This window comes from Boleophthalmus pectinirostris, unplaced genomic scaffold, assembly GCF_026225935.1.
Source record: "Boleophthalmus pectinirostris isolate CB_2022bp ecotype Guang Dong unplaced genomic scaffold, ASM2622593v1 HiC_scaffold_11, whole genome shotgun sequence".
Lineage (NCBI taxonomy): Eukaryota > Metazoa > Chordata > Actinopteri > Gobiiformes > Gobiidae > Boleophthalmus > Boleophthalmus pectinirostris.
The window spans coordinates 13,370,068-13,396,460 of record NW_026570994.1 but is presented as its reverse complement, the minus strand read 5'-3'; the positions used below and the strand labels follow the sequence as shown (position 1 = coordinate 13,396,460).

Here is a 26,393-nt window from a genome sequence, read left to right as displayed (position 1 = left end):
CCATGGAGACGTTATTGCTTTGTCTGGAAAGTTTCACAGTATTCTGTCTTCATGGAGACCCACTTACAGGTCAGATCTGTGGAGAGATGACCCTGCTCACACTCAGAAAGCCTATTTTTTTTAGGTATTTCTGAGCAGTAAAACCACCTAATTGAAAAAAAAAAAGTAAAATTGAGCTATTTAATGTCATATTATGGAACATTCAAGACAGAGCAATGACCTATCCAAAGAAAGCCCCAAACAAAAAGTTACATAATGCACATTTAAAATAAGAAAAACACAACTCTTTGCACTTAATACTACTATATACTGCTTAAATTAAGAAATCCACGCTTATTCCATTAGTAGATCGTTTCACTTGTCAAGCTGAATCTACTCAAATAAAGTAAAATGTTCTTAATTTAAGTCATTTTAACTTAACCCAGATATTTCTTTTTGCAGTGTATGCCTTCCTTCAGTGTGCAGCCATTAGCATACTGATTGACGCTAAGAGGATAGGGTCTTGTGATCTCTTATAGTCGGATGATTTCAAGCATGTCTTAAATAGATCAATGAATTTTTTAGGTTTAATGTACTGAATACGAATTTACTTTGACTACAACAGCACTGCTATATATTTTTACTATACGTAGTACTTGTTGAAGCACTTGTGAGCACTCACTGGGACCAATGGAAAAATAAAAATGTACACGTTTAAAAAGGTATTCCAAAATTTTGACTTTGATTTTGATTACTACCCCTACAACTATTACTACCACTAGTACTACAAATACTACTACAACTACCACAACCACAAACACGACGACAATGACCACCACCACGCCACCGCTGACTATGACAACAACTACGACAACAACGACCACGCCGCCGCCGACAACTACCACAACAATGACCACGACCACTACCACTACCATGACCACTACAATTACCATTACCACTACTAGTACATCTACTACGACCATGACCGCTACAACTACCACAACCACTATCACTGCAAATATCATTACAACTACCACAACCACTACAACTACCACTACAACTACCTCTACCACTACAACTACTACGACCATACACTACTACCACCACTACACCTCTACCACTACAACTACTATGACCATGACCACAACAACTACCACAACTACCACGACCACTACAACTACCACTACAACTACCTCTACCACTACAACTACTACGACCATGACCACTACAACTACCACGACCACTACAACTACCACTACCACTACAACTACTACGACCATGACCACAACAACTACCACAACTACCACGACCACTACAACTACCACTGCAATTACCGCTACAACACAACTACCTCTACCACTACAACTACTACGACCATGACCACTACAACTACCACTACAACTACCACGACCACTACAACTACCACTAAAACTACAACTACCACTACAACTACCACTACAAACTACCACGACCACTACAACTACCACTACAACTACCACTACAACTACCACGACCACTACAACTACCACTACAACTACCACTACCACTACAACCGCTACAACTACCACTACCACTACAACTACCACCAACTACACACTACCACTACCACACACTACAACTACCACTACCAAACTACCACACTACAACTACCACTACAACTACCACTACAACTACACACCACTACAACACCACTACACTACCACTACACACTACTACACTACCACTACCACTACCACTACAACTACCACTACAACTACCACTACAACTACCTACCACTAACACTACAACTACCACTACAACTACCACTACAACACTACCACTACAACTACCACTACCACTACAACTACCACTACCACTACAAACTACCACGACCACTACAACTACCACTACAACTACCACTACCACTACACTACAACTACACTACAACCACTACCACTACACTACAACTACCACTACTACACTACCACTACCACTACAACTACCACTACCACTACAACTACCACTACAACTACCACTACAACTACCACTACAACTACCACTACCACTACAACTACACTACTACAACACTACCACTACAACTACCACTACCACTACCACTACAACTACCACTACCACTACAACTACCACTACCACTACAACTACTACCACTACCACTACAACTACCACTACCACTACAACTACCACTACCACTACCAACTACCACTACCACTACAACTACTACTACCAACTACCACTACAACTACCACTACCACTACAACTACCACTACAACTACCACTACCACTACAACTACTACTACTACCACTACAACTACCACTACCACTACAACTACTACCACTACCACTACAACTACCACGACCACTACAACTACCACTACCACTACAACTACCACTACCACTACCACTACACTACTACCACTACCACTACCACTACAACTACCACTACAACTACCACTACAACTACCACTACAACTACCACTACACTACCAACTACCACTACCACTACAACTACCACTACTACCACTACACTACAACTACCACGACCACTACAACTACCACGACCACTACAACTACCACTACCACTACAACTACCACTACCACTACCACTACAACTACCACTACAACTACAACTACCACTACCACTACCACTACAACTACCACTACAACCACAACTACCACTACAACTACTACAACAACTACAACTACCACTACAACTACCACTACAACTACCACTACAACTACAACTACCACTACAACTACCACTACCACTACAACTACAACTACCACTACAACTACCACTACAATTACCACTACAACCACAACTACCACTACAACTACCACTACCACTACAACAACTACCACCACTTACTATATTACTTGTTAATGCACTGGTGAGCACTGACTGGGACCATTTGGAAAATAAAAATGTTTTTAAAAGCATTTCTGAAGGTACGCCAATTGATCCTACTATTAAAAGTACATCTGTGCAGTAATTTAGTTTGCTGATAAATTTATAAAAGCACAAGTAAGCTGTTTTTAACTATATTCTAAGTGAAAATAAATGTTGCCAAAAACAGTGAACAATATGCACTTACGGTGAGCAGTCTCGCCTCTTCACAAATTGAATCTGCTGTAACTTGACTTTGTGCCACCGCCTGCTTTTTGTCTCCATGGTGATAAATATGTTGACCGTTTAATGCCATACTGTGCAACTTTCCAGACTAAGCGATAACATCACTATGGATGAAAGCAAGTGGCAGATTTACCATGAGAAAAGCTACATAGTGCATCTTTAAAGGTATAATACAACAGATTGATTCTTATGAGCTTTCCACCATGTTATAATGTTGGCACCTCCTCAAAACACAACTGTAGGTATGTTTGTGATTAGGAAACAACATTATGGGCCCTTTAACTTATTATTATTTATGTGTTGTGTGCCTTTTTCCACATATCTCTATCATACTAACTTGACTTACCTGTGGTCATCGATGGACTTGAAGCAATAAGAGCAGAGTAGTTGCATCAGCTCCTCCATGCCCTGTAGACATAGGAGGATTGCAGCAGGACAGGTTTCAGCTCGGGCAGGTCAATATCAAACAATCCCCAAGTGATCGCACACACACTCTCGCACCGTGTCCAAGTGCTAATGGCCCCGGGTTTGCTCCAGAACTTCACTGAAACACAGATGTTAGAATAGGACTGTAATATTAGTCGCAATCAGAATCAAAATTTGCAAATCACAAAGGCTGCAATCACTGAAGTGAAGTGATTAATTTCCTCCACAAACATCATAATATCTGATCTTATTCTACATAAAAACTGCTAAGCCTTCAGTCTAGTAGTTAAAGGTGGATTGTAGGGCTGCTTGATTATGGAAAAAATCATTATCAAGATTATTTTGGTCAATATTGAAATCATGATTATTCAAATGATTATTTTTTTTAGTTACACAATGCATTTATTCATCATTTCTCTCTCTCAAAAAACAAAACAAAAAAACAAAACACTTTTTATTGATAATTTATGCAAAACATTCAAATTGAAAATAAATATAAGCTACAAATATGTACCTAGCAGTTCTTGCGATATATAAAACATAAAATGAATAAAATATACTTTGAACATGAAATAAGGTATAGAAAAAATATCAATGTATCCAAAATAATCTATATATCCAGTTGTTCTACAATCTCTATTATAATAAATCAATCAATAAATAAAATAAATATACTTTTTTATGTAAACAAAAATATCCCAAAATAAACTTTGTTCAGTTTGATCAAAATTCATTTCATTACACAGCCTTAGTGCATTGTGTAACTTTTCTGGTGGACTCAATGTTTTTCTCCATGGATACATCATTACTTTGTCTGGAATGTTTCACAGTGTGGTATTAAAATAAATTGCATTTTTAGTCATAAAGTAGAAGTAAAAAAGCTGGATCGGTGCATCCCTGCAAAAATCACACCCTTAAGCTCATTATCTATCCACATATAATTTCAGTATAATTAATTTCAGGCAGAGGTGGGGACTTGCAAGTCATGACTTGGACTTGAGTCAAACTTGAATCACTATTTTTAGGACTTGAGACTTGACTTGAGAATAAAATAGATAAAGACCTGGGACTTGACTTGGACTTGATTCCTGTGATTTGAGAAGACTTGATGCTTACACTACTTGACAAAATGAAGCACTCTTAAATCTTAATTCTTTCTGTTCTAACTGTAACAATTCATTCTCTTGTCAAGACATTGAAAAAGGTAAAATTAGCCTTTCTACAACTATGTAAATACTCTGTCTCTCTCTATATAAATATACCATGATTTTTTAAGTACAATTTAGTTTAAAAATGATATAAATAGTAAAAATCTCAAGCAAAATGTGGTACTTTGGTTAAAGACTTGAAATGACTTGAAGCTCAAAGCAGACGACTTGGACTTGACTTGGACTTCTAGGCCAGTGACCTGAGACTCGACTCGGACTTGCCTGTATTTGACTTGGGACTTGACTCGGATTTGAGGTCAGAGACTTGAGCCTGACTTGAGCCTAACTTGAGACTTGCAAAACAACGACATGGTCCCACCTCTGGCAGGTACTTCTAAATTTGGCAAAACAATAAACAAAAGCACAAAAAGTATCAAGATAAAAAAATATTCAAAATAAAATAAAAAATAGAGAAGAAAAAGAATATCAGTTAAAGCAAAATACATTAATCTTGTCAGTACTATGATTGTAAATTGGTGCTGTAGATATCAGGTCCAAAAATACACTTCTCATAGTAAGATAACTTTTTTTTTTTTTGGTTTATTTATGTTTTTAATTTTTTTGTCTCTACTCACTGCATTATGTAACAGCACGGAGGAGAGGTGTGATCCCACTTTCTTACAGCCATATCAAGTATTCTGACTCTAACTTAGCCGGAGCGCTCTGATGAGAAGAGTGGGTGTTTGGAAAGCATTGCAATCAACAAAGCTGACCTTAAACTCATGAAAAAAACACCATATTGATTATAAAATGCCTCTTAAGTCAATTTATTCTTCAGGTAATGACCCGAGCGTGTTTCAGAACCTGGCAGTAATGATGAAGGAGGGCGGCCATTTTGGTATTTTTCTCCTCTACGTGGCTTAATGAGAGGAGTGGAGTACAGAGATGAATTGAATTTTTGTTGTGGTCTTGCTGCTTACGATGCTGTGATTATCTATTCATTATCTGTTTGATTCGCCCTTCAGAGTCGCGGTATAAAGCAGTTGAAAAAGTGATAACTTCAATGTCAATAGAGAGGTTTAGAAGGTACAAGTTTTATATTACACAAAATTGACTCTTGTGAGGTTTATAATGCTCAAAAACATACCTGGAGTTCACACATGTTTGAGTAACCCTTTATTATTAGTCTGTCTACATCTACAAGGCTCAGCATGCTCTGCTCCATCTTGTGATGTCATGATGAAGTAGTTTTCAAGTTAACAGCTCCTTTTACCTTTTGTACAGTAGAGATTAGAAATTCCAGGGCTGAAATTATCTAAATGATTCTAGTGAAGGTGTATGAAGTTTAAAAACACAGTGGAGCATTTTCTGTTTTACCACATGTTATCACAAGCTGGAATAACTGGAACTCATCTTAAATATGCAGGATTTGTGTGTTAAACATTTAATGATTTTATTCTCTGGCTTTTAACACTGTGTGAGTTGTGTGGTCCTCTGTGGCTTCTATTTATTTATTTTCTTTTCTTTTTTTTTTATGCATTGTTTTTATCAATTTTATTTTTAGTACTGCTTTTATGTAATGATTTTTATTATTTTTGTTAATTTATTGATTTTTATTATTATTATTTTATTAGTTTCCTCTTGGTTGGAAAATAATTCAGTTGGAACTTTTTTTTTTTTTTTAAGCACTTTGGAATCTGTCTTGTTTATAAAATGTGCTATACAAATAAAGTTGGATTGGATTGGATTAAACATGTGTGAATGAAACAAAACACAACTCCTGGCATGTTTGTGATGAGGAAACAACATTATTATCAGATCAGAAAATATTAAAATATGGGCCCGTAAAAAAAAAAAAAAAAAAAAAAAAAAGTTGAATTAGATTTTGTGTAATAAAAATAAAGCAGTAGTTTTACAAGCCAACTTTGTCAGCCTCTAGTTCTTATTTTTGTGTTACATAATTCTTTGGCTGCTCCAGTGTCAGTGACATTGATTTTGTTTGTTTAGACATGAAATAAAGTGACTCATGTCCCTGAAGGTGCCCTGCTGGCCTCAGATGGAACTGCGCGTGACAATCAATTTCCAAATCCAGGACAAAAAACTCTAAGACTAAAAGCAGCCTGGGGACACTCCTGGTCAAGAGGAAAAGTAGCGTTGTAGCGTTTAAGCTTTTTAGCTTTTAACCATGGTGCACCCTCATCAAACCATATCTGGAGTTCTACTTTTGCTTCCATCACACTCATTAATCCATTAATCCATTAAGTCTACTCTGTGAACTCAAAAATGCATTTTGCCTGTTTTGTTTGTTGCATCAGAAATAAAACTTCACATTTCTCATGCAGTTTTTAAAGTGCATATGACAGGTTAGAATATTCAGCTTCTAAAACATTTTAAGATCATTTTGTTTAAGATTTTATGAGATTTTTTCCCAGTTTGGCCATTTTTTTAGGTTTCAAATTTGACTTAGTTGGAAACCATGACACTACACTAGGGAATTTCCTAACTGATACCTAGCAACAATGCTGTACACTGGGCCAAAACTCCTCTAATGTAAACAGAAATTAACATTTGACAAAGACAATCTTAAGAAAACACCTTTATTTTGTTGACATAATTTTAAAGAAGAATTATGTTTCTTTCTCCTTTCTTCTGTCTTAATTTTGGATAACATTTCACAAATTTCCCCTTGATTTGTGTAAAACTATAATTTATGTTTACAACAGGTAAAATTCTACCAATTTAAGTAGAAAAGAGAGAATCCTCAGTACCATAAACCATCTCCAAACTCATTCACAAATTGCGTTCACAGGGATTAGAAGTTTGTTTACTTTACTTTAGAAGTTTGTTTACTTTGCCATTATTACGTCATGTTGCTGACAGCAGGGGGAGCTCCAATCCCTTAATGCCTCAATGGATACAGAGGTGCAGTTTATAAAGCATATTTACTGTATGTTGACATTGTTTTAAGTTAGAAAATGTGAAGAACTTTTTCCCAAGGTGACACTAATGGCTAAACAAATGTAAAATACATATTCTATAATCAATTTCTTCTCAAAATCATTGTAACTGTAAATTGTAAATCAATGTAAATTACTAGACCATTGGCGACCGGTGTGTTCAAAAACCCAAACACATTTTCAAATTATGAGTACAGAGCCCAAGACATCTGGACATAGTAGATTAGAAGACCTTCAATCCGAGAGGTGCTGACCCAACCTCCCAATCACCTTATCAGCACCAAATGGCTGTCACTCCTGGAAGATTTTCTCCCACAAATCCTAAGAATTCACCGTCTCAGTGTCCTTGCAAAAGCCATGAATGTGAGTTTGTGTGTGTTTGTGTGCGTATGCTAGTTTGAACTTGTAACTCGAAGCGGTGGTCCACATATGTCATCTGAAGCATGTCTGTGACTCATCCATGTTTGCAGTGTGCTCTGAAACAGGGTCAGAGACAAGTCAAGTGCCTAGAGATGAGTCTTTATGGCAAATTAAAGTTGCATTGTGGAGTTTTTACATTAGCCATGAACTGAACTGAGGATCAAGAGGTTAAAAGAAAATAGGATGAAAAATATATAGCTACAACATGTGTCATATGTTTTTTAATATATTTATTTCATTTGCAATTGTCAGTTTTGAGTACGCCATATGAGACTAGATTCAGAAATACGATCTTAGTTTTTAAACTCTTTGGCATTGCGCAAAGAGACATGTTTTCTAATTAATTATTCTAATAATTGGGACTTTTGGTCTTGACCATGATGACAAAGTAGTGCAGAAGCAGAAACTTGTTTTTCATTATAATGCTCACTGTCAGTTTTTTGTAATTAATTATTATTCATAAAACCCTTTTCAAGACACCAAAGAGTTTTACAGTTCATTCATGCTTCATAGTTTCTTCATTCACTCCACACTCAGTGGTGGTAAGCTCCTCTTGTAGCCACAGCTGCCCTGGGGCAGACTAAGAGAAGCGAGGCTGTCAATCTGCGGCAGCAGCCCCTCTGACCACCACCAACACTCACACACCCATCACTTTCAGACTAGACAATGTGGGTGAAGTGTCTTGCCTAAGGACACAATGAGTTTATGCCACAGGCGGCCCACTGTGGCACCTGATTTTCCACAGCAGTCGCCCATCCAAATACTAACCAGGCCCGGCCCAGCTTAGAGTCTGAGAGCTGATGTCTGAGGAGATCAGACTTTGACAAGGAGGTATGACCATTCATGACACGTCGGTGGTTTTAGAAAGAAAGACATTATTATTGAGATAACAGATGTAATAATTATGAACATATACGCCTTGAATACCATCGGTGACAAGCTTTTGAAAATGTGGAAGATCAACCTGTATTATAGAGAATTATATAGAGTGACTGATTAAAAGCAGATAATTATAGAAGTGCTGTCTTTTCAAACGACAGTGCTTGAGAGCTCTGTGTGTCAAAAGACCAACCCTTGTATATGAATATGGCAATATTCACTGTCTGATGAAGTCAAGCTATATTTTAGTATATAATACTAAGTTTCAAAGGTAGTTCAAGGTGACTTAATAATAAAAAAAAAAAATCATACATTTATAACATATTTAAAATCATTTTCTATTGATGGTCTTGGCCTGTTTAATGTGGTAAGGTTTGGAAATATAATCGTTGAAAGCAGTTAAATAACATCTAACGTGCTGTTATATACTGTAAATGTGTGTTCAGTGTACACCTAACCATGTATTCATTGACAGACAAAGGAAAGGCTATGGACTGAAGCCAGATGATAGCCTTAAATCTATCATCTGTGATTAGACAGGTTGACTCAGCTCTGTTATGGTCTCGCAAAACACCACTGGATGCCACCTACTTTACTGCTGCCTTAAAGTGTACCAGCTTGTTGACAAAAGAAGACCAGAGAGGACAGGTGAGCTGGAACGAAGGTCAGGATTCTTTTTTATAAAGCATGCCTTAAAACAAAAACGAAGTATTGTGTTTTTTATTGTGCTTAAAGGTGCAAAGTGCAACTTTTCTGGTAAGAGTCCAGCACCTGGTTGTGTCCATGGAGATTTGCTAACAGACTGCTTTCCCTGGAATGTACTGTAGCATGGCATTAAGCTTGCTTATTATTTATTTACAAGTGTTTTTTAATGCAGCAATACCTTGTAAAAATATGCATTCTCCTGTAAGCGAGTTCACCTCTCCACAAATTAGACCTGTGAATTGGCTTGTCTCCATGGAAATAGAAACATTTAAAATCATACTGTGAAAAATTCCAGGCAAAGCAACAACATTTCCATGGTAGCCAAAACAGTTACACAGTGCAGCTTTAACTTAAGTTTGGGCATCAGGACTTTGAGGGATAAGACAGAACGCAGCTGGAGCTCATAGAGATGAAAGCTGACTAAATTTGTGAAAGTATCCATTTTGTGTCTTTTACTAAAAATGTTATATAAAGTTTTATATATAAGCCCCCAAGTGAGGAGTGGGAGAGACAGGTCTCACATCTGCCACCTACTGGTTTAAACAGATTCCAAACTAAAATTGAAGGGCCAAAATCAAAAGCATGAGTCAGTATAAAACGTTTACTTATATAATGCATGCAAATCACCATAAATCCTCCCAAAAATCTACAGAAGTTGTTCAAATATCCTATGCTAAAAGATTGTGTTTACCTTTCTTTATTCTTTTCCAACTTTTGCATTTAACTCAAGTTTGCTAAAGTGATCGAAAGTCCCACATTAGCATGTACCTATACCCTGAACTATTCTTCTCTCTCCTGTCTTTGTTTGCCACATTAGGTTTTGGTTATATTCTCTCAAAGCCGAGACTGATTGCTGTTTTCACCATGGCGACAGGGCGAGTGGGCGGGACCGTCAGGTGGGAGAAATTAATGCTTTCTAATCTACATCACTTCATCCCCTGTGGCACAGCTAATGTCAGAGAGTGCAGCCAAAAGTTACAATTATTCATAATGAGGGCCAACAAGACTTAACAAATGGATTTCAATAGTGCATATATCCTCACGGTACCAGCTATTATAACACACTACAATGTTAAATATATATGAGGTTGTTAAATTAAACAGCACAAAGCACATTTAGAGATCCCATACAACAATTAGCTCACAGATAACCCAATTAATTTGCCTTATCAGTTATCGAGAAACAATGAATCCATTATGTATTGCAAATGCGAGTAGCAATCCCACTGTAATCAACATCTGAGTCAGAGCATTGGAAATGATCTGTAAATTGCACCTTTCTTCCTAACACCCCTTATTTTGAATTGAAATTAATGAAATAAACTAAAAATTCATGTATTTTAATATTAAAATTAAATGGCCATGACCAGATTTTGAAATATAAGTGAAGAGTATGAAGTCTTATCCATAGTGTGTGTTTGGCAGTAGATTCCTAGCCAGGCTGGCACCACCTAGTGCCTCTGTTCAATTTCATTTCTCTCCAGCGACTAGGTCAGGAATCAGAGTACACTAGACGGTTTGCAAGAACCCCGGAACTTGTAGACCGTGCACCTGTCAATCAGCGAAGAGCTGTGAAACTATGCTGTCAAACTCAAGCACTTGTCTGGGTCCTTTTTGTGGTACAGCACAACAGTAAACAAAGTGCTCGAGATGGATGTAGACGAAGCCATAAATTCTGTGTTGGCAACAATTGACGAGATCGAGGATTTAAAGCCGGAACAAAGAGAATGTTTGGTGAAGGGGAAAGACTTTATTGCCCTTCTTCCTACGGGAATTGGCTCATTACATACATCATGACCAAATAGCAGTCATTGGTTAAATTAAAAAGGTACTCATCTACTGTCGAGTAAACGAATCCTAATGCTGCAAAATCACGCAGTTTCCACAAAGATGCGAGTACAACTCCCGGGGTACTTACCGACACTGGGCTCGCCTAACATTCCATTAAAACCGACTGCGATAAAACCCAATGAAGTAAATGTGATCAGCAATAAAATGAAGACTGCATACATATGTGCTCTTTGGAATCATCTTGAATTTGGCGCTCTCATCTCTTAATCGCATGTACCCAGTGCGCATACCCAGGTATGTTTGTAATTGTTTATTAGCTGAACATACTCACAACACTACATAGGCATGGAAATGAAGGGTCCGTGTACCCTTTGTTCTTTTGAATTTCAATTAAGAACGAAATATCTTAAAATGTATTATTTCATTATTCCATTTCAGTGTCAAACAAACAAAAAACAGATTTCGATCTCTATTGCCAATATTTAATTTAAAGTTTAGAGTCTCGGGGCCTATTTTAATTTTGATATTTTATTCTCTCTGGTTTATTTGCCCCAAATGTTCTGCAGCTCAACCATGGATCTATAATAAAACTATTTTTATTATAGCCCTATGGTGTCGACTGAACAAAGTTTATCATTGCTACTTGTTTCTTGTCATGGAGTTCAACATTTACTTTTTAAGACGCGAAAGTAAAAGAAGAGAACACGTTTGTCCACAAAATTTCAATGATTTTTCAAGTAAGTCCTTGTAGCAGCAGAACTTCCGGGGCAAATAAACCAAATGGAATAAAATATCAAAATGTAAATAGGCACCGAGACTGTTTTTTGAAATAAACTTTAAAGTAAATATTGGAAATAGAGGTCAAAATCAGTTTTTTTGTTTGACATTGAAACAGAATATTGAAATAAATTGCTTTCCTATTTTATTGTTTTTTGTTCTTAATTGAAATTCAAAAGAACGAATTGTACACAGACCATGAAGAAAACTGAACCTGTGGAAGTCGTAATCAATCGCATCTTTCCAAACGTCTTCCTGGTCTGTGAGCCTATACAATGCTGAACTGATACTTTGCAGTGACATCATGCTGGGGGTGTTTTACATGTATGTCTATCAGTAGGACCTTCAGACAGAGCAGTTCCTCCAGTCAGCATCACACCTCAGTGAACATTGATGACACCAGCCGCAAGGTATCAATAAAAAGTTTTCTAGCAAATACAAACTTTTCAATTAAAGAGGTTTGTTTTTTTCGCTGCATCCTCAAGCACTATAGTGTCGCTTGCCAACAGACAGCAGTTGTGCGACCTTGCCTTGTTCTCTCCGTGTCAGTTACTGTAATCGTCTCCTGGCTCGTCTTGTCCTCTTGCCAGACCAGTCCGGCTAATGATGTATGCTAACCTTGGCGAGAAGTGCCGCGGCTACGCTAACGGGCTAAAAATACGGGGCGTGAAGGTTCAGACTTCCTCGGGGTTCGGGAGGCTAATTTCACGATTAGCCCTTCAGCACATCCATTACGCTGTTTACAGTTAGCAAATTTAGCAACACATTAAAACCGAGTGCAAATTTCCAAGGACTCACTGTAAACTCAAATAAATTAAGCGTTTTCAAGTCAGATTTAATTTCAGCGTCAAGTAGCATAAAAGCAAGAAGACGCACATAAATATGCATGAAATGACTTCCACTTGTAAATAGATACATCTTCTCAGCCGTAATCCTTTCACAGAACGTGTCTTAGTTAGCGTATAATCCTCCAAAATGTTAAGAATAAATTAGCGTCAGTTTTTGGCTTTTGTGTTGGAAGAAATTACGACTTCACAGGTCTGCAGATCTTTTTGAAGAAGTTCAGAAGCTAAATGGGAGCTTGCGGACACAAATACGAGGCAGTCGGGTGGAACAGCCTTTAGTTGTCAAGAAGAAAATGGCCAGATAAGGATTTTTGGAAAACAATTGCTCCCCAAAAGCGAAAACTCCTTTATTCTCGCTCACACCCGCAAGTCTCTGCTCCCCAAACTATTTCATGCAAGACTATCCGAGCTCCCGACCTTCGCACATGTCCTGTAATTGTCACACTGTGTCATTTTTATCAGAGACAGACTCAAACCATACTCTTTCATTCTATACTGACAACATCTACAAACAGGACTGATAGTTTTGCAGCGACATCATGCTGGGGGTGTTATACGTGTATCTATATTGGTGGAATGTTTATCAGTTACCATGGTTACACGATGTACACATTAGCAAACACATTAACAAATAAAAAAAAAAAAGGTTTAAGATTGTCTCAAACCTCAAGACAAACACAGAATGAATTTAAACAAAACATTTTGAGGAGGCGGTGATCGATACCAGCGTTCACGGTTCTATTTAGGTGTTTGATTTTCAACTAAATAATTATTTGTTAATGTAACTTTATGTGTGAGAAATGTCTTTAACAGCACAAATCAGCTCATCTGCTGCAATTCCAACTACACCATGTCTTTCTGGTTAGATTGTGCTAAGTTAAAGCTCAGATTGAGTCTAATTTGAGTAACAGAGCTCCTAACAGAACAGTGCTTTCAGTTACCTTCGTTGGTGAGCAATGTTTATTCAGCTTCAACTGACTAAACCTTTTTCACAACAGCCCGAAGTGCGGCGATGTAGGGTAAACATCACTTACATTAATGCTTTTCTATGGCAAAATATCTGTGGAATGTCTCATGTATTTTCAACCAGCTTCATAAATCTGCCAACAAGGGCGACAAAGGACATATTCTGTCCATGAAGGATTTATCCACAACGACTAGCATTAGTTAACTACTCCTGAGCAAAACTAATACTATGGTCATGAATAAAACATAAGTAATAAGTAAGTAATTCATTAATAAATAGCTTGTTAACTCAGACTGATTCTAAAATAAAAAAATAAAAAAATGATTTCATGATGTTGATATGAGCATAGATGGATGGATTTGTGCAGTTCGAATGCTACAAATGTTCACAGATTACACGTCTCGCATTTAAACTGCACAAATCTCTCTCTATGCTAATATCGACATCAAGAAATCGATTTTTAATTTTAATTCTAGAATCAGTCTGAGTTAACAAGTTACTTCTGTTTTATTCATGACCATAACATTAGTTTTGCTCAGGAGTAGTTCACTAATGCAAGTCATTGTTCGCCTTTACATTTTCTTACCTTGATAGTTGTGGATAAATTCTTCATGGTCAGAGTTTGTGCTTTGTGAACTTTGTTGAATGAAGATTTGGTGATGAGGCAGATTTATGAAGCTAGTGGAAAATACGTGAGACATTTCCACAGATATTTTGCCATAGAAAAGCACTTACCGGAAGTGACTTTTACCCTACATCGTGGCACTTCCGGTTCTTGTGAAAAAAGTGTATTGGTGGCTGATTTCAAACCTATTTTTTTTAAGTTTGGTCATATAATACTCAGTTTCCTTATGCCCAAAAAGCATTCGGATTTGCAGATTATATTGTAGAAATGGTGAAAAGTTAAAGGTGCAATGTTGTTGATATTAGAGCCCGACCGATATATCGGTTGACCGATATTATCGGCCAATATGCTTGCTGATAGGGGCCGATATTTCACGTGGGCATGTTATACCTCGTTATAAAGCTTAGACTCTCTACATTCTGTTCATTTAATCCAATTTACAGACAGATAAATGTCCTAATATGTGGCTCCACATCAGTATTTATCTACGGAGTCATTTGTCTGTGTGTGTCCGTACTGTCCCTGAACACACCACAGAGTCGCGTCACTCACGTGTGTTTGTTTACACCCGCAGACACAGATCCAAACACTGAGATTATATTCTTTTTACGGACAATCGGTTTGAGTCTGGATTAAAAGGACATTTATTAGTGCAGATTTGTGATGTGAGGAGGAGCCTGTATGAGCGGTGAGTGTTGGAAATATGTCGACTCTGAAGCTAGTTTTTGTCATTTGTTATGGGTTAGCTGCTGTAGCTCCCGCACATAAACAGACTGTTTTCTATTGGTCTGTTCTAAAGTGACTATATTGGCCGTATATTTGCTACTGGACCTGCACTGATATGTAAATGAGCTGTGAATAGACGTGTGAATTATGACATTTGCACATATAATTAATTACCGCGGCGCGCACGTATTTACGGCTAAAGGCTAATAGCGCTACTTTCTTTACTAGTTATGGGTCCGTCGCGAACGAAATGACTCTTAGAACCGGCTCTTTGAAGGGAACGACGGGAGCCTGATCCTTATTGGGAGCCGTGTTTTCTCTTTCTCTCACTTTTTTTTCTTTCACGCCGCGTGCAGATTCGTGGTTTGACAGCGGCAGCGGCTAAAAACGAAACTTTGAGAAATTTGCGTGTACGTAGGATTAAAAAAAAAAAAAAAAAAAAAAAAAACGAGCATATTTGACTGTAGTTTAGCATAAAATAAATAAGTCCCGGTTTAGTCCTTTTTCAGTCCTGGTTTAGACCTGGTTCAGTCCTGATTCAGTCCTGCTTTAGACGTGCTTTAGACCTGCTTGCAACAAAACAATCTGAAGAGCCACTTGGGAGCCAAAAGAACCAGCAGCTTTTAGTGAGCCGAGCCAAAAGAGCCGGTTCTCTAAAAAGAACTGGAATACCCATCACTAGTGTCTAGAATGTGATGCAAAAATGCCATTAAGCCAACCTACTGTCTGTAAATATGATGTAAAGAGGCAGAATAACAATAAATGTTGCCTAAATAAACCCAATTTAAAATCCACCAGAGCCAAACCTAAGTTTTTTAAACAATTCAACATTTACAGTGAATTTTTACATCACTAAATATATCGGCGATTATATCGGCTATCGGCAGCTCCAACTCCCATTATATCGGTTTCATATCGGCCACAGCAAAATCCATATCGGTCGGGCTCTAGTTGATATGTTAGTGTTTCGCTGGAATGTTCCACAGTATGGCATTCAACAGAACCGTCTTGAGTTTTTATAGCTTAAAATACATTAAAAAAAAAAAAATGCATCCTCGGTTCACCTCTCCACAGAGCTGACCTGTAACTGCCTGGGAAAACAGAAACACCCCCGTGGAGCCAAGAAGGCGCCGTACCCTTCACAGGAAAAGTTACACAGTCCGCCAAGTCTTTTCACCCAAACAAATAGCATGCTAATCTTGTATGCAATAGCGGGCACTCATTATGCATTCATTTGAACTCATAAATACCCATTCATAAAACATCGCGCAGACGTTTTAGATTATGAAACGCCTGCCTCCTGTTCGTTGACATTTTAATAACACTCTAAGATGGACACGTTCTCTCACCTCGCCAATGACACCTGCGCCCGAGAAATATGGCGCCACCTTCCCCTCGTAGCGCATAACAACTACAATAGAGATGCCCCGTGATGACTGCATGCACTCTTTTGTACCTCGTCATTACTCACGGCCCGAAACAACAGGAAACAACATTACCGAATAGATGGATGGCCAATAGCTATGTTTTTGCTCATGCAGGCACTTCTAGATCACTGTGTAATTTCATTATGTCACTGGTGATGCACGCTAGTCCACAAAACAGCCAAAGGGTATGCAATAAACAGAGGACATGATCAGCTTTAATATGCACAAAATGCTTCGTGGTACACTTGTATGTCAATTGAAGCATTAGGATAAAATATGATGCAAAATGGAACATGAAAAAAAGTTAAATTTTCTCAGTAGTTTCACATTTTTGAACATCAATATTTATTTTTTGAGTATTTGCTGTTTAAGTGGTCCAGGTTATAAAGTTGTTTACTCGTCACAAACATACCTGGAGTTGTGTTTTGTTTGTTTCATTTATACATATTTAACACACAAACCCGCATATTTAAGTTTAGTTCTTTTGTGAAACTGAAAACACTCCACTTTATGCTGTCATGTGGTAATACAGGAAGTGCTCCACTGTGTTTTTGAACTCCATACACCTTCACTACACCTTGATGATGATTTTAACCCTGGATTTGCGAATCTCTTCTGAACTGACTTGATTAATTTATTTCGGTCACAGACAGTCATATTTAACATGCACAGACTGAAAAGACTGAGATTATTATGCCTTTACCTTTTATTCTTTTGTCGGAGTGTCATCTTGACAAGAGTTCACATTCATAAATACTGCACGAGGAAACAAACAAATCAGTAACAGTACAACAAAGTACTACAGCACAAACTAAGCACAAACTTCTTTCTAAAATGGAAGAGAGTAGTGCACAATTTTAGGATTTCTTTACAATTGTTCCAGAGCTCCACCCCTTTAACAGATATACACAATTTCATAATGTTTGCTTTAATTTTCTTTTTGATAAACATGGCCGTAACTCTTAGCTCATATTGGCTATTTCGGATTTTCAACATATTCTGTAATGATTCTGACAAGAGATTGTTGAACTAAAAGTAAAAGGTACAGTAGCTCTTAACCTCAACATTACAAGGTGGAACAGCGCATTTTGGGCTTTGAAGATGACAGACGTATAACAAAGGGTTACTCATACATGTGTGAATAAAATAAAACACAACTCTAGGTCTGTTTTTGACACGGCAACAACATTACAGTATAACATGGGTTAACGCTCGCAGGAGTCAGTTTTGGCCTTTAATGTATTGTCAATAATTACGCATTTAACGTTTCATTATTTAAGTTTTCTCGAGGTCTGTCCTCTGATAACCGTCTCATGATGAAGCCTTCCTTCTATATTTATTTGAAATGGAAAAATGGCGTTTGATGTTCATGGTCGTACACTGCTTCTACACTGCTACTACTACTCACAAATACTATCAATACTTCTTACTACCACTATCACTAATATTATTTCTATTATTAAAAATTAGGCCTAAACCTGACTTTTGTATATGAGCAAAATGACAAAATATGCCTTACTGACGTACATAAATATTATATAACAGCACTTTAGCTAATTATAATCCTTTTTTGTAAACCATCACTGTAAAAACGTTAGTCTCTGAGTGTTGGAAACTCATCTCGGTGAAAAATTAGGATTCCTGGGATACAAAAGGCAAGTGAAGCATAACTTTGGACCACTTCAAACAGTTTAACATTAACTGGTTCTGTTTTTCAGATTTTCAAGTGCCTTTATTATGGTTTCGATTTGTCTCTTACGTGTCTTTTCTAAGTACACTCATATTCATACACAAGGTAGATGAAGTGTCTTACTCAGTGGTACCAAAAAAGCCTTAGATTGAACCAGCTCCATCTGTTGCTGATTGTCTCCATGGAAATGCAGCCTCAAACTTGCATATTTAAACTGCATCATCATGTAAGTGAGGGATGCCTGTTCACAGATCTGACATGTAACTTGCCTGCCTCAATGGAGATGACATGCTTGAGCTACACTAAAGTTACATACAGTGCATCATAAGTTCAAAATGACATAACTATTGGGTTTTTCTTCATAATGTCTTTCCTTGTATGCTGGAATACCTCTGAGACAAATCTTTAAATTGTCGCCCACCTCTTGTTTGTAGAGGAGTACGACTGTCTCTCTGAGCTCGATTCTTTGTCATCCTTCATCTCATGGGGGTTTAAACTCAAATCCTGGACATGACAACTACCGACTATTTTTAGCTCAAGATGTGTTGAATAAAAGCGTATTAGATCGGTCGCTGTAAGCTGTAACCGTCTCACGATGAGGCCTTCGTTCGTTCTATATTTATTTGAAATGGAAAAATGTTGTTTGATGTTCACGGACGAGCATCACAAAGAGGATTACTCTCCCTCCCTCCTCCTCTTGTTTTGTTTCGGACCGAGCGGGAAGTATCAAGACATTTATGAGCCCAACTAGAACAAAATATGCTTGGATGTTTTAATAGCTCATAAACATGATAAGCATGATTGTTGGGGATAATTTGCTAAGTGCAGAAGAGTTTGTACATAGTTAGTAACAAAAGAAAAAGTATATATTCAACGTAGGGTACTACTAATACTACCAACTACCTACTACTGCTAGTACTACTTACTAACATTGCCAATACTACTCACAAATATGACCACTACTACTTACTCCCACGTATTACCACATACTACTACCACTATGTAATACTACTACTACTACTACTACATACAACAACTACTAATACATGCAACAACAACTACTACTACTACTACTACTACTACTACATACAACAACAACAACTACTACTATATACAACAACTACTACTACTACATCATACAACAACACACTACATCATACAGCAACTACTACTACTACATACAACAACAACAACTACTACATACAACAACTACTACTACAACAAGTACTACTACTACTGCTACTACTACTATGTACAACTATTACTACGTACAACAACAACAACTACTACTACTACTACTACTACTACTATACTACTACACTACTACTACTACTACTACTACTACTACTACTACTACTACTACTACATACAACAACAATTACTACTACATACAACTACAACTACTACTATTACCACTACGTACAACTATTACTACGTACAACTACTACTACTACATACTACTACCTACTACCTACTACTACTACTACTACTACTACTACTACTTCTGTATTTGAGCAAAATAACAAAATATGCCTTACCGAAGTACAGACATGTTATAACAGCACTTGTGCTAATTACAAACCTTTTCCTTGTCTAATAATCAGGAATATTAGCATGCTAGTTGTTGTTAGCTTTATCGTCACTGTAAAACACTGGTCTCTGAGTGTTGTGAAAAGCTTGGAAACTCATCTTGGTGAATAATGATGATGCCTGGTGTACATAAGTTAAGTGAGGAATAACTTTGGACCACTTCAAACGGTTTAAAATTAACTTGTGTTTTTCATACTTTCAAGTGAAAACACATGAAAATCATGTGCAGCTCCTTTATTATTGTTTAGATTTGGTTGTTCTTTCTATGTTTCTCATTAGTGTTGTAAATCTCTGTATGCGTCTTCTCTAAATACACTCACATTTATATACAAAGTAGATGAAGTGTCTTGCTCAGTGGTACGAAAAACTCTTAGACTGAACTGCTCCATCTGTTCCACAAACTAACTCCACCTTGACAAATGGTAGTTAACTTATCTCACCTTAATACTTTTAGTTTCCACATCCATCTCTTTTTTAACTTTCTCCAGCTGCCAGAGCTCATTAAAGTACATTAGCACTAAGCAGTATTTGGGGCCAAACTTATAGATCGGAGAGGCATGCCCTGGAGAAATGGTCTTTTTGAAACTGGGAAGGCTGCCTCGTACTTCACTGTCAGGAGAGCAGATAAAACCAGGCGAGAACCACCTGGTGAGAGGGCATGCGTGCTGAAGACAGATACTGCAAAAGTACTGTAAGATATATAGGCATAAAATATATAAAAATCTGAAGTGGAGAGGATCAAGAGACTGGAACATTATAGAAATGGGTGCAGATAAAAGGAAGTAGGAGAGGCAGAGACAGAGGGAAGTGCAGAAAATTACAGACATCTCGGGCTATACTTCCTGGAAAGTGGTACATGTATACAAAAGAGGGAACACTTAGAAAAATACTTGACCTCAAAGTTGTGTTTAGATGATGTTAAAACAAGCGGAGACGTCCTGTTCTTGTCTTGGCCATTGTGGAGTACATGCAGAAAAAAAACGGGCTGAACTAGCCTGAAAATGTACTTAATGGAAGTAAAGTGGACCAAACTTTGAAGTCCTTATATTGTTAAAAATAAATACATGCATTTCAAAAAATACATAAAAAAACGCATGAGACAAGTACCCTCCAACTACAAAAACACATGAGTATACTGAATTACCTAGATAAAACTGACATTTTCTGATGTTCTCTTTAATGGTCCTATATTACACAAAATAATGCTATTATAATAATAATGCTATATTTCATCCAAATCATACCTGGAGTTATGTTTTGTTTCATTTACATGTTTCAGTAACCCTTTATTATTAGTGTGTGTAGCTCCAAATGCTCTGTTCCACCTCGTGATGTCATGAAGCAGTTGTTTACAAGTTATTTACAGTTACCTTTTGTTCAGTAGAGGGTGATATTATCCAGATAATTCTAGCGAAGGTGTGTGGAGTTTAAAACACAGTAGAGCACATTACAAAATATGAAGGGTTGTGTGTTAAAGGTGAAATGAAAACACAACCCTGGGTGTGTTTTGACGAGAAAACATTATAACATAGATCAGAAAGTAGCGTAATATTAGCCAGGCTGGCGCTATCTAGTGTCTCCGCTCAATTTCATTTCTCTCCAGCGACTAGGTCAGGAATCAGAATCCACTAGACGGTTTGCAAGAATGCCGGAAGTTGTAGACCGCACACTAGCCAATCAGCGAAGAGCTGTGAAGCCATGACATCAAACTCAAGAGCCTGTCTGGGTCCCAACAAAGTAAACAAAGCGGTCGAAATGGATGTAGACCATACATTCTGTGTTGGCAAGGACTCCCGAGATCAAGGATTTAAAACCGGAACAAAGAGAATGTTTGGTGAATTTTATCAAGGGGAAAGGTGTTATTGCCCTTCTTCCAATGGGATTTGGCACATTACATACGTCATGACCACATAGCAGCGACTGGTTAAATAAAAAAAGAACCCGCCTACGGTTGAGCGAACGAATCCTAATGCTGCGAGGTCAGACGGTTTCCACAAAGTGAAACCGGCTGATGAATCAGGGTAGAGTAATATGGCAGAAAAACGACATTATAGCGAGTTATATTTGTTTCATTTTAACTTGACACAATTGCACTACAACACCACCGGGAGTGCTGACGTCTGGTTCCCATATGTGTACAAAGCCTTCACATTTATAGACCAATATATCCGACAAGTCACAAGTCAAGTTTAATCATTAGTGAATAAACTGTTTTTATTCAGGTATGATATGAGAACACATACAGCCGTGACCTGCCATGCAAATCCTTCATTTGTCAGTCACTTAAAGTACATCATGCAGAAAAACTACAACCATTTATTTTTATTCCACTTCTTCCATCTCCAACTGTTAAATCTGGGTTCTGCTTAATAATACATGTTTTGTCTTTCTGTGGCACGGCAGCTGATTTAATATGTGGAAACTGAACTGAATGCGAGAGAAGATGTTCACCACTGTAAAAAAAATGCATAATTCAAACCATATATAACAACAGGAATCGTATTGTCTCATATTCAGTCAAGTTAAATGCCCTATAGTACACGGAAACTTTTGTCCTTAGAGCTATTACTCTCCTCAAACTGCAGATCTGCTGACCCTACCTGACCAGTATTAAACTGCACTGAGAACTTTGATTAAAACGACTAAAAAGCGCACAATGTTTCTGAAGCTTAACTTGAATTTCCCTTGGGATGAATTCTCTATGCATTAAAATGGCGTATGGTTACTTTTATACAGCACTTTTCCACCTTCAAGGCACACAAAGCATTTTACATCAAGGGACCATTCACCCATTCATGCACATTCAATCAGTGTCTTGCCAAAGGACACAGCAACATATTGTCATCCTATATTACGAAAAACTGACTTGATTTGACATCGCTTGAAGACATGTTATAATGTTTTTTACCTCATCAAATCATACCTGGAGTTTGTTTTGTTTCATTCGCACATAGTTATTTATTATTATTCTGTCTACATCTCTAAAGCTCAAAATGCACTGTTCCACCTTGTGATGTCATGAACTAAAGTTACCTTTAGTTCAATAGAGATTGGCAAGGGACAATCTGGAATTTGGGACATAGGACCTAATTTCCTAGTTAGCCAGAGTGTTGGAGATATGTGGAGAGTTTTTTTTAAATATTCCATCCAGTTCTTTTATTTGTGAAGTGCTAGGCTAGCGCATGTCAATGGCCATAGTTAGCCCGCCACTAAAAACAGTCTTACCCACTCCACAAAGCACCCAAACCAAATCTATTATTATACCAGACTTTTGACGTAAATGTCTGTGTCGATTGAATAATTTTAGACGTAAAACCAACCTTGCATTTGAAGGATTTATGTCTGAGCAGCAAGAGCGAGTTGTACTTCCTGATAGAAAGTTTGGCAGCGGCGGACCGATATCACCTCGCACCGATCTTACTGACAAATTAAAATTCCGCTGCTGCTGAGAAAGGCAAGGCAAGCCAAGGCAAGTTTATTTGTATAGCACAATTCATACACAAAGTAATTAAAAGTGCTTTACAGAATAAGAAATACATTAAAATCACAATAAAAACAAATCAAAACATAAATAATCGTAACAAAATTAAAGATTAAAACCGTTTTGAGCCTGGAGCCTGGAAAATAGTCCTTCAACATGCGACGATCGACAGACTGGTGTAATAACAGATTTTCTTCGGGTGCTTTGTGGATTAAGACTGTTTTTAGTAGCGGGCTGACTATGGCCATTGACAGTGGCCTCTGCAAATACAAGGACTGGATGGAATATTTTAAAAAGTGTCTCCACACGTCTCAGACACTCTGGCTCACTAGGAAATGAGGTCCTATGTCCAAAATTCTGGCCTGTCCCTTTAAACATGTGTTCAACATGTGTGAATAAAGCTACACACAACTTCAGGTATGTTTTTGATGAGGAAACAACATTATAACATAGATCAGAAAGTAGCGTAATATGGGCTCTTTAATTATTAACATGCCTTTAGTCCCTATAAGCTCATCGAATGTGTAACAAATAGGATTATGAAAATTGGACCAGCCACAATGGGAATTCTATACATAAAGCAAAGACGACATGACTGACCATACGTTGAGATCCAGACTGACAGAACAATAGCTCAGTATATGAAGACAGCTGAGTTACAGTGACGCATTTTCCACAATTGTATAAAAATGTGTGCACCGGATTCCCCAGCTGTCAGCTTACAAGCTTACAGTTCTCCCTAAGTCCTCTGGAAAAACAGAGAAACTTCCATTGCTATGATACAATAACAGCTAATTAAAATGCAGTACCCCAAACAAAGAAAGTCCATTGTCCATAATTAACACTGGCCTTGTTTGTTTTAGGACAGGGCCTATGCATATTTGAAGGAAATGTCCCATGAATATGTTATGCAGGTTCTGTGAGGAGATTGGACAATGGTACATAAAAAAAAAAAAAAAAAAAAAAAAAAGTGTCCACAAATAAAAGAAGGAAGAAGGAGTTGAGGAAATAATAAGACATTAGTAGTAGTTGTAGTAGTAGTAGTAGTAGTAGTAGTCATGTGAAGAAATAATAATAAGACATAAGTAGTAATAATAGCAAGCAGTAGCAGATGTAGTAGTAATAGTAATAGCAGTACTAGTAGTAGTAGTAGTAGTCCTCGTTGTTATAGTAGTAGTAGTCACAGTAGTAGTAGTAGTCGTAGTAATAGTAGCGTACTAGCTGAAAGCTTTGAAAATGTTTGTGAAATGTGAGGTAAGAACAATAAGACAAAAGTAGTAATAACAGCAAGCAGTAGCAGAAGTAGTAGCAATAGGAATAGTAAGAGTAATAACAGTTTTAGTAATAGTACTAGCAGTAGTTGTCCTAGTAGTAGTGGTAGTAGTCGTAGTAATAGTAGCATACTAGCCGAAAACTTAGGAAATGTTTGTGAAATGTGAGGAAAATCAAAATAAGAGATAAGAAGTAATAACACCAAGCAGTAGCAATAGTAGTAGTAATAGTAATAGGGTGGTAGTAGTAGTACTAACAGAAGTAGTAGTAGTATTAGTAGTAATTGTAATAATAACAGTATACTAGCCAAAAACTTAGGAAATGTTTGTGAAATGTGAGGAAATAATAATAAGACATAAGTAGTTATAATAGCAAGCAGCAGCAGAAGTAGTAGTAATAGTAATAGTAATAGTAATAGTAATAGTAATAGTAGTAGTAATAGTAGTAGTAGTAGTAGTAGTAGTAGTAGTAGTAGTAGCAGAATGGCCGAAATCTTTGGAAAGGTTTTCTGCTTTGATGATCTACTCTAAATGAACTGTTCTGGGAATCATACAAGTAAACATCCTACCTCCTTCCTGCATTAACATGAGATTTTAGATGAGATGTTCTCCCGGACACAACCCTCTCAGTGACAAAAAACACACTTGAGTGCCCCTAGAATTACTGGAAGGAAAACTGCAAGTGATATAGAGACACATACATCTTAATTAGCCATTACAGAGGAAAAAAAAAGTTACTTGCCCAGAGAATGAACGAAGAAAAAAAAAAATCCAGATGTGCTTTTCACTTCACAGCATCTGCACATGTCTCCCTCTGTGCACGCTTGGTTGCTAGGGTACCGCTGGACTAATTTGGCCCATGCATTCAATATTCAGTTCAAAGGCTTGGGGAAAGAAGAGAAGGAGAAAGGAGGACATCGTTATTTGTCAAAACCTATGTGCTAATGAGATGGCATACCTTGTCATGTAGTGCTGTGCCCGGCGAAAAACTCCACTGATCCATTTGTGTTTACAACGTGGAATTATTAGCAAGTTTTGAAGGTCCTATATTACGCAAAATGGTCTCTTAGCAGCTTTAAGCCATGTTTAAAATGCTGTTATCTCCTCAAAAACATACCTGGAGTTGTGTTTTGTTTCATTCACACATCTTTGAATAACCTTTTATTATTCGTCTGTTTACATCTCCAAAACTCTTCCTGTACAGTGTTTCCAGTTTGAGAGAAGATCTTAGTCTAAATATGAAAGATATGTGTGTGAATGAAACAAAACACAACTCCAGGTATGTTTGTGATCAGGAAACGTTACAACATAGTTCGGAAAACAGCATAATATGTGCCCTCGACGAAGGAAATAGTCCGGAAAACTCCAATTAAACATGTATTAAAGTATATTTTCAGAAACTACTAGATGTATTAGTTATCTGTGAGAGGAGTCGTGTGGAGTTAAAAGCCACAGACTCCAACTGTGTGCTGCAGTATGCACGCTTTACTGTAAAGGAGCAGTGTGGTCCTGGCACCATAGCAACAGCAGGGAGCTAGCTTGTATGTTTCAACTGTGAA

The 26,393-nt window shown here is 37.4% G+C and overlaps 1 long non-coding RNA gene across 2 annotated transcripts in view; it reads right to left on the bottom strand.

The window, feature by feature from the left end:
* Positions 1-26,393, bottom strand: part of LOC129412022 (uncharacterized) — a 290,159-nt gene that overhangs the window by 10,428 nt on the left and 253,338 nt on the right. For both annotated transcript variants that reach the window (XR_008633543.1, XR_008633544.1), the window contains one exon: positions 3,456-3,653. This is a non-coding gene — a long non-coding RNA (uncharacterized LOC129412022). The remainder of the gene's footprint in view (positions 1-3,455; positions 3,654-26,393) is intronic.